This window comes from Chelonoidis abingdonii, chromosome 1 (genome assembly GCF_003597395.2).
Source record: "Chelonoidis abingdonii isolate Lonesome George chromosome 1, CheloAbing_2.0, whole genome shotgun sequence".
Taxonomy (NCBI): Eukaryota; Metazoa; Chordata; order Testudines; family Testudinidae; genus Chelonoidis; species Chelonoidis abingdonii.
In genome coordinates, this window is record NC_133769.1 from 70,110,510 (window position 1) to 70,125,167 (window position 14,658).

The 14,658-nt window shown below is 38.3% G+C and overlaps 1 protein-coding gene and 1 non-coding gene across 5 annotated transcripts in view; both read left to right on the forward strand.

The window, feature by feature from the left end:
- Positions 1-14,658, forward strand: part of CNOT2 (CCR4-NOT transcription complex subunit 2) — a 166,222-nt gene that overhangs the window by 18,504 nt on the left and 133,060 nt on the right. The window lies entirely within an intron of this gene.
- LOC116838535 (U4 spliceosomal RNA) lies at positions 4,545-4,685 on the forward strand. Its single transcript, XR_004376943.1, has one exon. It is a non-coding gene; the product is annotated as a U4 spliceosomal RNA (small nuclear RNA).

Here is a 14,658-nt window from a genome sequence, read left to right on the forward strand (position 1 = left end):
AAATTAGATCTACTGCATTTCCTTTGTCTAAATAATCTGTCACCTTCTCAAAGAAGGAGATCAGGTTGGTTTGGCACGATCTACCTTTTGTAAAACCATATTGTAATTTGTCCCAATTACCATTAACCTTTAGGTCAGCTTTACAGAGCTGCTCAGGAGTGTGGATTTTTATGCTGACCTAATTTTCTAGTGTAGACCACTCTGTAGGCCCTTGTGAAAATTTTATCTTTTTTGTCTTGACTTTCATCAGACTCTGCAGAAAAAATTGTATCCTGGTGTCAGTTTTGGCATGCAAAATTTTAGAAAGATAAGTGTCATTTGGGGGAATTGAAAATTGGATTTAAAATTACAAGATTGCACCACTGCTCTACTTGTGGAGTGACTTCCACTGCTCCGTATTAAGCATGTTTTGTATAGATAATTTATCTGGGGAAATAACAGAGAAAACATTTTAGCTGCCAATTTACAGAGAGTTTTGTGGCATAAAAGGAACCAAAACAGAAGAGACTGATGCAGATAAAAGGGAAGATGTAGGTTAGTAGAGTAGGTGAGACTGAGGAATTAGGTGAGCTGAAAGTGATAATTGGAATTGTAATGGAAGATGTAAATTGAGAATAAATTATGTAAGTTCAAGTAGTACATAACTATCCAGAGTTTAAAAAAACTGGAGGGATATGGGGAAGGAAGGGAAGGGAAGGGCTGTGAAATTGATATCAAAAGATTTATTGGTTGGAACTTAGATAGTAAGAAAGTAACAGAGTAGAAAGGGTAGGAAATGTATAGAGTAAGCTTCACTAATTGCAAAATGATCTAGCAAATTTGCAATATTAAATTGTGCATATATAGCCAAAACTTTTTTTTTCCTCAGAACATGAGCACGTAAAACTTTGGGAGGGGATTGAAGAAAGGAACTGCAGGGTTTTGTCTACCCTTAAAGAAAAAAATCTCTCACTGGTGCTGACGGTGACTGTATTAGTGGATAAACTGTTATATAATGCTTAGAGCAGCTCTAGACAACACAGTGGTAAAAATGCCAGCAGCTAGTAGTCTACACTAATGTTCCTTCTATTGTTTTAGTGAAGCTGCAGTGCACCAGTGTGGTGCTACAGCAACACTGGGACATTTCCAGAAAGAACTGGGTATAGACAACCAAGCCTAGATGCATTGATAATAGTCTGCTGTTGTAAAGGGTCAGTTTTTTAAAGTTGTCTTTCCATTGGAGCTTTGCCTGCACTAACAAGTTAATCCACCTTCTAGCTACAAGTACAGCTGAACAAGTACAACACAAACAGTCAGTGTTGAGAACGATTCTTTCTGGAATGTGCCTGAAAGTTGTTTTGGTCCTCTCTGCTTACATTTTTGGGATGAAAAGAACTATAAAAATGACCAAAGTTCAGGTAGCTATGTCCTGCTTTGTTCATAGCTTTCTCAGCTAGAGTGTACAAGACTTAAAAGTAAAGAATACAACTTTGATGTCATTGTCTGTCTATTGCAAGTTTACCATTATCCATTTTTAAGTGGAAGTTTTCCATTAGGATTAGCAATAGTAGCAGTTAATTTAATATTCAGTGAGATGTTCCATCTTTCTCACCAACCATATTCTAACTTACTATTTAAAGTACAGTTCTTTATAAGATAGTTCTTCAACTTGAGGTGCATTTAGCTGGTCCTGTACTTTTATGCATGAAATAGTATGCAGACTATCAGGATCTATAATTTTCTTATTTATATGGATAGCACTTCCCTGTTCAAGTTTCTTTGTCAGTCATTGATAATGTAGCAATGAACTTTTGCTAGAGTATCTAAAGACTTGACTTACTGTTCAATGTAATAATGACATAGTTCAAGGTGAATGGTCTCCTAGAATATCAATTCAACCTTGTATTTAGCTTTGGCACTCTGTGGTACCTTAGAACAGCTCTGTGTAGCTCAAAAGCTTGCTTGTCTAACCAACAGAAGTTGTTGGTCCAATAAAAGATGACCTCACCCATCTTGTCTCTCTAATATCCTGGGACCGACATAGCTACAACAACATTGCATACTGTCTTGAAGGTGTCGCCTAGTTGCAAATATCCTAGATTTTTCTTGCTACAGTTTGTACCCTTACTGTTTTATATGCTAAATCTTTTACTTATATTACTAGTAAATTGGCAGTTGCATGTCAGAGTGAATTTTAAAACTTTTCCTGATATTTAAAATGAACTCCACTTCCGTTGACAAGGATACACAAAAAATGCTTTACGTTTAAAACTAGCACTTTTACTTGGCTGGAAGAAAAGTGATAGTTCAGAACCGTTGTATTAAACGTGCAATAGCGAACTTTGTAATATTTATATTTATGTATATAGAGAGATGTTCTTAGCTAGGATTTTTTTTTCCACTTGAAAAGAGCAAAAAAATTAATTGGAAAAACTATATACCAATGCAATGTTGAGGTTACATAGGTCAGCATTTTTAAGTAATGAATTACGTAAGTGTAAATTGAAACAACTCTGCTTCCTTGTGAGAGATGCATTACAGTAATCTGTGATCATGTCATTAGACTCTAGAGTCATGTTTATATTTCAGAAATAGCTTGTAATCATAACTAGTGTAATGTATATGTGCAAAAAATTGAGGATGCACATTGTATTTTAACTCTAGCATTTCTTGAGTTGAGTCCCTACCTTCGTAAGTTTTGATGTATCTTAGCTTTTACGATTATTAACTTTAGTTTTGCATGGTTAAGTGCTACTCTGATTATATATAATTCAGTAGTTAAAATCAAATCCAGCAAATTTATACCATATTTTTATTTGTCACACTTTCCTGCCTCAGAGTTAAAACAATCCTTTCCCCAGGCAATTACAGCATCCAGGCTACAACAGATTTCTAATTGAATCTTTCAAGACTAGGACAGTCTTTATAGCGCTTTAGAATTTCCTTTAATAGGCTCTGGGCCAGTCAGTTACCTCTACCTTTAGCAGTTAACATTGCAGCCACCATTAGTTCAAGAAGAACTCCTCTATCAGTATGGATCACCCCCTTTTAACTAACATGTAAGAAGGCACCAACCCTACAGAATACAACCTGAAGTTGGATTCTGCCTTTCCATTTATCTTGGAAATTAATACCAATTACTCTTTTAGCCTTGTACCAACAAATTCGCTCAGCCCCCATGTCTCCTTACTCTCAAATGAAGGTCCATTCCTTCACTGTAAGTAAAACTACTAGTTGGATTTTTCACATGGTATCTGGCTTCCTAATGTTGCTGATGTCCTCACTCCTTTTTCCCTTCAGCATAGTATGCACAATGCTACAAAAATGTCTTAATAAATTTACATTTTAATTGTATTTAATACTTATCTTCTGTCTGCTTTACAATTCCTGTTTTTGAATGCATCATCTGACTTTATAATTTTCAATAAAGCCTTTGCCTGATTGTTTTGCAGCAGGACTTTCCAAAGTAACTATCATACACTCTATGGCTAGCAAGGATAATGCTAACTATTTCTCAAGAAAACTTTTGAATCTGTGACCGTTCTGGTACTTAGAAATACTGCCTCATCTTTATAGTGAAGCTGGAGAAATGTACAGAGGCACCCCAAGGAAGACTGAACTTTTTTTATAGACTAATTCTTCTACCACAATGTTTTTAATTAGGACAGATCTAATTGTAAGAGTATCCTCAGTATACTATTTCATCTTATATAATTACATGTGAAAGGAAATACAAACAACTTTGATGCTGCCTGCTGGTTGTGGGGACAGGGATGAACCTAGGTTTTTAAAGGTCTGGTATTTTTAGACCTATGGATGGTTCACTGCTGCTTTGCAGCTAGTATTAAAGAGCTTCTTCTACAAAACCAGCTGTTGAGAGATTTGGAATTAGTTGGTCTCTTAGGTATCATAGTTTTGCCTAAATAACTTAAAAAAAGTGGTACCATAAAATGATTAGTACTGTGACTCTGTTACAACAAACTTTTTGTTTTGTCCTTGACTGACCCCCTGTTGTGGATCTCCTTTATTATGCAATTACGTAATCTTGCTATCCATCCGTTTTAAGTTCATTCTCTCTCTCTCCAAAAACAAACTACCATGTGTGTGAAATATAAATAAAATAGATACATGGGGCAGTTAATCTCATTTTTGTGTGTTCTGGAGCCTGGAGGGATTGAAGGCTAAAACGTGTCCCCTGTTCCTTCCTCCCACAGTAGCTCTTCTTGTGGACTAGCAGGAACAGCAGACTGAAACCAAGGCTGTCAGTGTGATGCTAATTGCACTGGCATCCTTTGCAAGTGCTTTGTGCAGTAACAGGAGAACAACAGATCCAGTGTTTTTCTTCCCAGTTGTGATTCTCTTGCATAAGATTATTAGGTATTTATGTTTTGTGGGACACACAGAGTGTAGAGATGGCAATGTGATATCCCATGATTCATAAGAAATTCAGATCTTCTCTCTACATGTCTTTTTCTGTGTATGAAAATTATCAAGAGAATATACTTCTTACATACTGCAAATTCTTTAAAGGTGTCAGAAAATACCCATACACTTCTTGAAGTACTAACTTTGCGCAGTGGCAGTATCATAGCCAATGTGGTTCATCTGAGGTGTGATTATTGCTAGTTGAAAACTTTTCCCAATACCCTGCCGTGTTGATTTGAAATATAGTTGACACTGGCAATTTTTGACAGTCTCATGTGAGAGGACGGGGAAAAAACTGTAGGTATTTCTCAAACCAACCAAGTTTTCCAATTAGAGTATCCAGTCTAACTCTCATTACTTGAGTGGGACAGGGCAAGACTATGGACGCACAGTTGGAAGATATTTTAAAAAATACAAAGAAATTTAAAACACAAACATAACCACGTTCTTCTTATTTAAATTACACAAAAAGAACTTGTGTATGAAATTGCTGAACATACTGTGTGTGTCGCAAATGTACTCTTCTTGTGCCAACCATACAAGATGGAACTTTATGGTTAATTGATTTAAAGGTTATGTGCATTTTAAAATACCATGACAAGGCTATGGGGGTGTAGGACGGAATTTAGAAGTTTTGAGACTAGATAGATATCCAAAATTAGAACTGTATGAATATTCCAAAATATTTAAAAATATTACCATTAAAAAGACCCAAAAACGCACCCCACAAGCAAGCAAACAATAATACCACAAGAAAAAGAATGGTTACTTATGAAATACTAAAATTTAATCAGGAGGTAGAAAAGCTTCCCTGAAAACTTTGTATCTGCTATTACGAAGTAACCTGTAAAATAAACCAATGATCAGTGAAAACAATTTTGTTTTCCTACTTATTTGGGCATTTGACGGCACTCTGTACATCAAATTTAACTGTGTTGCTGACACAGTTGCATTATTTGTCCCCAGATCAGTGTGTAGGAGTGATGTGCATACCCTTCTTCCGGCTCAGCAAGGAGGTGGAGCTGTTCGCTGCTCATGCTGAAAAGTCGGGGAGAAAAGTTAGAGGGAATGAATCATTGTATGGTAGTGTTGCTTTTTTGCCTGCCTTTACAAATAAGGCAAAGAACAGAAAAAGCCCTTAACTTTTAAAAAAGATATGTGTGTGCGCGCTCGCGCTCTCTCTCTCTATTAGTCAGTATATAAAAATATAGATTAAGCGGGGTCCCTTTCAACTTTAACATGCACCCATCTGAAAACGTGTTAATACCAGACTTAAAGCTTTGTTTGCTCTAAATGGGTGAACTTAAACGAACAGAATAAGTTACATGGTCTATGGTACTGTGTACTATGAGTGATACCACATGACAGACTGTGGTGCACCATTCCTCATTCTTGTATTATGAAGCTATGGCAATTTTATTTTTCTACTCTGTTATAACTTACTCCATATTTACCATTTTAATAATTTATTCAGTGAACTTATATTGTGGGATGATGTGTAATTTGATACAAATTAATAGATAAACAACATAGAATGAATAGGATGGACTTGTATTGGGTTATTGTGACAGTGCAAAACCATGAGAGCAGAGCTCTTCTGTTTTATCAGATGGAATCTTAATAAGCAAATTAATATTACTACTTTGTGTTTTGGTTTTCAATATTTCTTTAGACTAAATGGGGATAGTAATGCTTTGATTTGTATTACCAAAGATACATTTAATATCACTGGTGACTAGAATATAGAATGTAAACAAATGTTTCAGACATTTCAAATCTAAAACAAATTGACAAATATGAAACAATGTATTGTATAATAATCCTATTGGAGTTCTGGTGACGTGTTCCGTGAGCACCACTCTTGAGTTAGTGGTACTAATACCCTTATTGGGATTACTGTTTTGTAATGGATAGTTACTGTATATTTTAACCTGTGTTCAGATCTGTCTCTGACTTCCTATGTTCTTCTTCCATGTCAGGCATGCATTGTGGCCAATATCATTGAAGTAAAGAACTGGTTTGGAGCTGTTGGTATTGAGCAACTGGTCATTTTGTTTGCTGTTTGTGTATGCTTCAGACACAGTGCCTCTGAACGCTTTGGTCTGCCCCTTTACGTGCTCCAGTCTGGGTATACCTTCTGTGAAGTGTGTTTTGGATTTTCTAGGTTAAAGGGTGCAATGTACATGAAATATTGGTTTGTGGAGTTTCGTGTTCGTTTTAGTTTGTTCTGCAAACATTAAAAATAATAAAAAAAAAAAAAGAAAAAAAAAAGAAAAATCTAACTTAATGTATTGATATACAAAATCTGCAGCCTTAACAACTTTGGCTGAGATCGGAAAGCTATAAATTGGAGTAGGCATAATAAGTATTTGGAATGCAAAACTCCAGTGAAAACAACATTGTACAGTAAGTGATGTTCGTGATTTAATAGGTGGCACTCTTTGCTCTTTTGGGGTCCATACTATACCAGCAAACTAACATAATGTAGGGAGGTGTAAAATTAAGGTTCTAACCTTGTTTTTTAAAGATCCTAGGATGTCTTTGGCAAGATCCCTGGCGTTAACCCTCGTTTCCTAACTAAATTAAGCAATAATATTTTTTACTCTAAATTTTCTTTGACGTTTTAATTGGTTACAGTTGTCTCAACTTCCCATCCAAAACTGACAGTGCACAGCAGTACTACAGAATAAAAAGCTACCACATTCCATTTCATAAATGACTGATTTTAGTGGTGAATGAATTGATTTTTATAGTTTGTTTAGTGTTTAAAAGAAAACCAAGATTCTTTCACTGTGTGTCAAACTTCGGTTTTAAAAACCAGTTGGAGTTTATGAATGTAGAAAGGTGCCTGAAACTGATATAACCTTGTGTACTTTCACTTACATCTAAATGTAAAGTGCTTTTGCTGAAATTTGAGTTTAAAGTGGCATTTAATGTTTTAGCTGTGATGAGTTAAGTTCCAGTTCAATGGGAATCTTAATGATGGAGCTCTAAATCCCTGAAAATAAATAGCTGAAGAGGTGCTTACACAGACTTCATTAAAACAGCACAAATGAATTTTAGTAGTGTCAATCAAATGGAATACATAGATTAATTACTTTGATTGTTGCATACTACTGTCACACTATTTTTCACTCTTGTTGTATCCTGTAATGTTTGATCATAATACCAGAATGTCTTGTCGTAATTTGCGGTAAGAGACAAGTCTACCTTTGAAAGAAGGCAGATGTCTAATTGAAAAGTGGAGCTATGCTGAACAACATTAGATGCTGAATCTCCCCGATAAATAGGGAGATTTAGGGAGAACAAAACCTTTCATCACACTTAACATTTTAACTTGTTTCCTCTCATTTTGCAGGTCCTTGAAGAGCAGTCCTCTTCAAAGAACCAAATTTCCCTCTGCTAGAAGGCCAACCCCCCCACTAGCCTTAATTCTAGTAGTAACACCCACTAGTCATCCATCTATATTGGAGCGAATAGTGCTTGACTTTGGGAATGATGTTCTTCCTTATTGCATTCTAAAGGTTTTTCACATGCCTCTTTAATATGCTCTGGGGAAGTTTGTGTGTCTGTACTTGATTTGCAAATATGGTTGAAGCAATTTCTGCTCTCCAGCCCTGTTTAATGTTGAGTGTGATGTCATCAGTGGAGCACATGCTGAGGCATAACACAGGGAAGTTGGCAATCACTTTGAGGAGGATTTGCTCTCAAGGACTTTCAAATGTAAGTTAAAGCATTTTAGCACAGCCATAATTTTACTACATTTGTGGGCAATTTTTTTGGGCATCCAGCACATAACTCTAAAGTAAATATGTGCTTATATATTTTACTGTGGGAAAAGTCCAATTTAGGATTCCCAATCAGTATAGGCGTTAGAGCAGACAATTACAAATACTTCTTTTACATTTTAATATAAAACATTTGCAAAGTAACGTCACCTTAATTTATCTAAGTCCTTAGTTTAAGGTTTTGTTTCTTCTGCTAAAATTCACTTCACAACAATCTAGAACAATGCAAAGACATGGCTGTGATGTCATCAGCTGTTGCAGAGGACCCATAGGTTCTTGATCTGAAGGTCTGGTAGGTAAGTAAAGGTGATACTGAAATCGAAAGGACCCTGTTAATTTAGACATTATTTTTAAACCCCAGTTTCATGTGCATTCTACCATTATTTGTAACTTTATTTGGTTTAAAATGTTTATATTTTGCCTAGCAAATATCTTGAACTATGAAGACCTTTACAAATGACAGCTTGAGAGTATGCCTGTAGAACATAGTCATCCCTTGATTACTGTCAAATGTAACGCTTCCCCAGAAAGTCAAAAGGTGCTGCTTGTGGGGTAGCCATGGATAGCAGAGGTTCAGGGCTTGAACTTTGTTGTCTGTGAGGATAGGTGAAGAGTAGTTGGTCTTAGAACTCCCTTTTGTAATGGTTTAGGGAACACAGAAGAGAGAACTCATGGTAAGCTTTTGGATTTGCCTAAAAAAATAACCTGTTTGAAGACACCCATTCAAATGTTGTTTGACAGATATGTAATAAAGAACAAGGAAATAACTTTTTTGGGGTGGTGGTGGTGGGGCTCTCTGTCAAGGAGAATGCGATAAGGGGTCCACTCCCCTAGCTCTGCACCCTTCTCTTACTGCCCTTGTGGCAAAATCTCTTCATGTTTTTGTTTTCAGAGAACCCAGCTCCTATGGGATTCCATTCCAAGGTAGTAGTGGTTCATCACTCCAGGGTACCTTTTTGACTGGAGGCTGGTTACCAAATTAAGGGAAGCTCTTGGCTTTAGTAGTGGCCACTAAGAGATCTGCTTCTAGAGGATGGAGTCATGGGACCTTTCCTCAGGGGACCTGTCAAATTGGCTCTTCCCACCTGGAGAAGCCTTGAACCTCAGGTTTTGTTGTGTGGAGAATTGTAGGGGAAGAGAGTCTATGGCTTTCCTGGGGGCCAGCTCAGGAATTTTTTCAACTACCCTCCGCATGAGAATCTGGCCATCCAGAGCTCCTCAGATCTGTCTCCTCTGGATCTCTAATCATTACAGACTGTGGTGCCTGAAATGTTGTCTGAAGAAGCAGCCAAGGTTGTTACTCGTGCTCAAAGAGGGGAGCATTTGGAAATGGACTATGAACCTGATTTAGCATTGGATGAACACATGGGGTAACCTCTGCCATCTTTCCTTCTGAAGATGCTACACAGTTTCACAATTTGGTTGATAATATGGTGTCCACTTTAAATTTTCCTGCAGTACCTGTGGAAGAGACTTCACTCAGTGTCGGATATCCTTGGTCCTACCTCAGGGAATAAAATATTGCTACCCATTTTTTAATAATTTGCTATAGCCAGCTATCTCTGTTGAGCCATGCCTGCTTCTTGTCCACTTGTTTATAAGACAGCTAATAAGTTGTATTAGATACCTTCTAAGGGGGTTTCCTACTTTCATACTCACCCAGGCCCAAATTCACTGATAGTGGCTGCTGTCAGTAACAGGGCAAGATCTGGACAGTCACACTCCACACTAGCTGATAAAGGAAAATAATTGATTCACTGGTGAAACAAGTGTTCTCTTCATTGTTCCTTGGTATTAGGGTGGCGAATTATCTGGCGGTCATGTCCCTCTACCCATTCCATTTACAGGAAAAGATGACATTTGTCCTTACAGGAGTTAGCTGACAAGCAAAGATTGCCAAACGGTGGAGGGCCAAAATATAGCCCAGCATTCCCTCAGGGCCTCTCTTGACTCTTCCGACTCTGTTGCCAGAGCATTGGCATCTCCTGTGACCATCAGAAGGCACACATGGTTTTGTTTTTCCTCCCTGTCTCTAGACACACAGATTAAGTTGGAGGATCTCCCCTTTGAAAGGAAGGGCCTTTTCAGTGAAAAGACAGATTATTGGAAAAATTAAAGGAAATAAGGTTGCAGCCTTCTCTCTAAATTCTGACTTCCTCTGCTAGGAGGAGATGACCTACTTGGTTTGTTTTTCCAGTACCAGAGCCCCTGCTCCCAGTCTTCATCTTATTTTTCATCATCAGAGAAGCCAATGGTATCAGCAGCCTTCCAGAGTCAATATAGTAAGAGGCCTTTTAAACTGAGGTCTAAGCCTAAATAACCTGCTTCTTTGTCAAGGAACAGCAAGCCTCAATTTTGGCCAGACTATCAAGAGTTGAGAATCAGTCAGTCTGCCCCCTTCTTTGGAGAGAAGCTAGCTCATTTTATCCTGCATGGAGACTAATTATGTCAAACCAATGGGTTATAGAGACCATGGAAAGGGGCTATGTACAATTTGAAAGATGCCCCTCCCCCCATTTCCCTCTTCAAGAATCCCTCTCATGAGATGATTCTCTTGCAGAAGCAGAAAAATTGCTCCTGATCGAAGCAGTCAAAGAAGTCCCTGAATCCCTGTGGTGTCATGGCTTTTATTCCTGTTACAGAAGGAAGACTGTGTATGTTTATCCAATACTAGACTTAGGGGACTTGAACACACAAATTTGGAAGTCCTGGTTCCATATATTGACTTTGGCCTCCATAATCCCTTTGCTATTGATTATGGGTTGATTTGTGACTTGATTTAAAGGATGTGTATTTTCATATTTCAATTTGTAATGCTTATCACCAATACTTCCATATTTTGGTGGCTGGATGCCATTTCCAATATAACCTGCTTATGTTTAGCTCCTCCACAGCACCCAGAATGTTTACAAAATGGCTCTCTGTGGTGGCAGCTCATTTGAGAAATCAGAGTATTTTTGTTTACTTTTGGCTATTGAAGGCCACTATACGTGAGGACCTGTTAAGCCATTTTGTTTTGTACAACTAATTTCTTTTCAGGTCAGTTATCTGTCCTACTCAGTGGATTCCCTTTATAGGGACTTTGTGAAAGGCAGGGCTTTTCTATCAGATGATAGGTTTCTCAAGATGAGTCAGAATCTATTAGATTCAGTAGGGTTCCACTCAGAGTGAAATATATCTAGGGTCTGATGGCAGCCATTACTTACGTGATGCCATTTGCTTGTCAGAGAATGAGATCTAGGAAGTGCTAGATATCTCAGGTCAACAGAACATGTCAGGACAACATCCATATGTTTATCACCATACCTCAGAACATCATAGCCTATCTAAAATGGTGGTCAGTAAGAACAAATTTGCCCAGAGATTTACAATGTAACCCCAGGATCTGTCTCTGATGGTAATGTTGGATGCATCCAACAAGGGTTAGCAGGCGCTTATTTGAATCGGATGACCATTCAAGGACATTGGTCTTATCAAGAGACAGCCCTGCAAATAAATGTGTTGTAACAGAGCGGTTTGTTTGATCCTTAAGTGATTTCTTCGTCACCTATAAAGGAGGGTTGTGCAGGTGGTTGCCAACGTATTGTCTGCCGTGTGTTATATCAACAAGTAGGGGAGTGCTCATTCTGCTCCCCTGTGTGCAGGGGCTGTAAATCTATGAGATTGTTGTATCCTTTATGGTGTCTATCCCTGCAGCCCTGCATGTGGTAGGGTGAAACAATGTAGTTGCAGATTGGTTTAGCAGAGACAGCTCTCAGTGCATTAATAGCCCCTAAAGGATCAGTTGGTTCAGACCATGTTCTCCAGCTGGGATGGACCAGAGGTGGACCTGTTCACAATGAGGCCCAACAAAGTGTCCCTTCTTCTGTTCCAGAGCTGGTAGGGACAGTCTGTTCCTGCCTGATGCTGTGCTACTGCACTGGAGGAAAGGTTTCATGTATACCTTTCTCCCCTTTCTATTGATCCAGAAGGTAGCGAGAAAGATACACCAGGACAGGTCTTGAATGATTCTCATTGCCCCAGTTTGGCTATGGTAATGGTGGTTTATGCATCTCTTTCAGCTGTCCAGTGGAGTCTTTGTGTGTCTTCCTCTGATACCGGACCTACTGTCTCGGCAGAAGGGGAAAGTCTTTCATCCAGACCCACAGTCTTTTCACCTGACCAGTGTGGGCGACTGGACCTTGACGCTGTCTGCTTTTGAGCAGTCATATTCTTTATTTGTGCAGGACACAATAAAACTCTAGAAAACAGTCCACTAGAAATGGTAACCATTTCAAGTGGACCAGATTTCAGGGAGGGATGAGGGCAAAAACCTGATTTCCCCTTAATCTATTTTCATTCCTTGTGTTCTGGAATACTTCATATACTTAATCCCAGGGTTTTGTAACTCATTGTTAAAAATTCATTTGGCAGACAGTTCAGTATATTATACTTTTAGTTAATGGGAGATCACTGTTTTTTCATTGTTCGGTTAAAAGGTTTATCAAATGTATGTCCCTCTGTTAGGGATCTCAATTTGGTGTTAACCATGCTGGTAAAATGGTCCTTTGAACTCGTGGCAGAGTGTACTCTCTATCACTTATCAAGATAACCTTTAATAGTGACATGTCAGTCAGCAAAGTGAGTGAATCAAATGCCTTTATAGCTGATCCAGCTTTCACTTCTTTTCATAAAGACAAATTAGTTCTCAGACTTGATCCCAGACTCTTACCTAAAATGGTGTCTGATTTTCACATTAATCAGATTATTAATTTGCCAATTTATTTTTACTAAACCTCATTCTAATAAGAGGGAGTCCAGTCTACATTCTGTGGCTGCAAGGACTCGTGCTGATTATTGAGATGGAGCTAAGTGGTTTTTGTAGATTGTCAAGTGAGTTTGTTTTTGTTTGTTTTACACTAACAATTGAATGGTTACTTGGTTTCTTGCCAGATTATATCTTTATGGATTATACAATGTATTACTGGAAGATTCTCTGCACCTTGAAGTCTTTAAACCATGATTTGAGGACTTCAATGGCTCAGACATAGGTTTTGATACAGGAGTGGGCGAGTGAGATTCTGTGGCCTGCGTTGTGAAGGAGGTCAGACTAGATGACCATAATGGTCCCTTCTGACCTTAAAGTCTATGATTCTGTGATTCCATAACATGCTTGAAAAAGGTTCTGTGCCTGCTTTGATTTGACCACATTCCACAAGAGTGGTGACTATTTACTTTGCTTGTTTTAGGCAGATACCAATTGTTGCAATTTGCAGGGCTGCAACCTGAATTTAGGTGCACTCTTTCACTAAGTGATATTATTTGGATCTGGCCTCTAGAGCAGACACTGGATTTGGTAAAATGGTGCTGCAGTGTCTATTCAATTAGGGCTCTGTTTCTGCCTCTGGATCACTTTTCGGCACTAGTCATCAGTCTGTCCCATAAGTGGGGATATGCAGAGCCTCTCAAAAGAAGAAATGAACTTGTAACTGAGATTCTTTGAGATAGCTTTTCATATTTGCACTTCCTGCCTGTCTTCTCCACTCTCTGAGCCCTTGTTTATTCCGTGTCTCTGGAAAGAACCGAGGTGGGGAGGGTGCTGCTCCTCCTATATAGCCTTACCTTCACCTGTACTGCCTGGACTGTCATAGCAGCAGCATGCTGGGCCCCTCTCTCCCGCACCGCTTAATGTTATGCCTGGACTGTCATAGCCCCGGGAGGCTGCCTCCCCCTCATTTTATCTCACTAACAAGTCTCTGTTTCTTATTCCTGCATTCTTTGTAACTTAAAAGTCTTAGAAGGGAATTCCTTCCTTCTGGTGGAAGGCAAATAAGATCTTTTCTCCTTTTCCTTTTTACAGTTAAAGCAGTTGATATGACTTCCTCAAAGATAACGCTTATGTCAGATACTCTGTCTTTAGTTTCCTACCCGAGATAACAAAGAGTTGCCAAGAGTTAGAGTATTCACTGTGATAGTTAAGCGAGCAGAGGCAAATTCACAATTCAATAAAAGCAATGGGTGAAATTGCAGTGTTGTTTTAAACATAACTTTTTGTTAGTTTCCGTGGTGAGTTCAATTTAATTGATTGCATGATATGGCCTGAATGCTTTTAAGGCTTTCCTAAAAGCCAAAGGCATAATGGCCTATCAGAAAAATCTGCGAAACAAGAAGCTGAATGAATTGAAAGTTGGAAATATTTATCATAATCCTAGACTGCAATCTATTAACATAGTAAAAGATTTGAGGAAGTGTTTTACTAATCAATGGACTGTGACCCAACAATTCTAGCATGGAAAGTGATAGAATTAGAATGTGCTGTTTCTTAGGCCTGGTCTACACTACGCGTTTAAATCGATTTAAAGAGCGTTAAATCGATTTAACGCTGTACCCATCCACACTACAACGCCCTTTATATTGATATAAAGGGCTCTTTAAATCGATTTCTGTACTCCTCCCCGACGAGAGGAGTAGCGCTAAATTCGATATT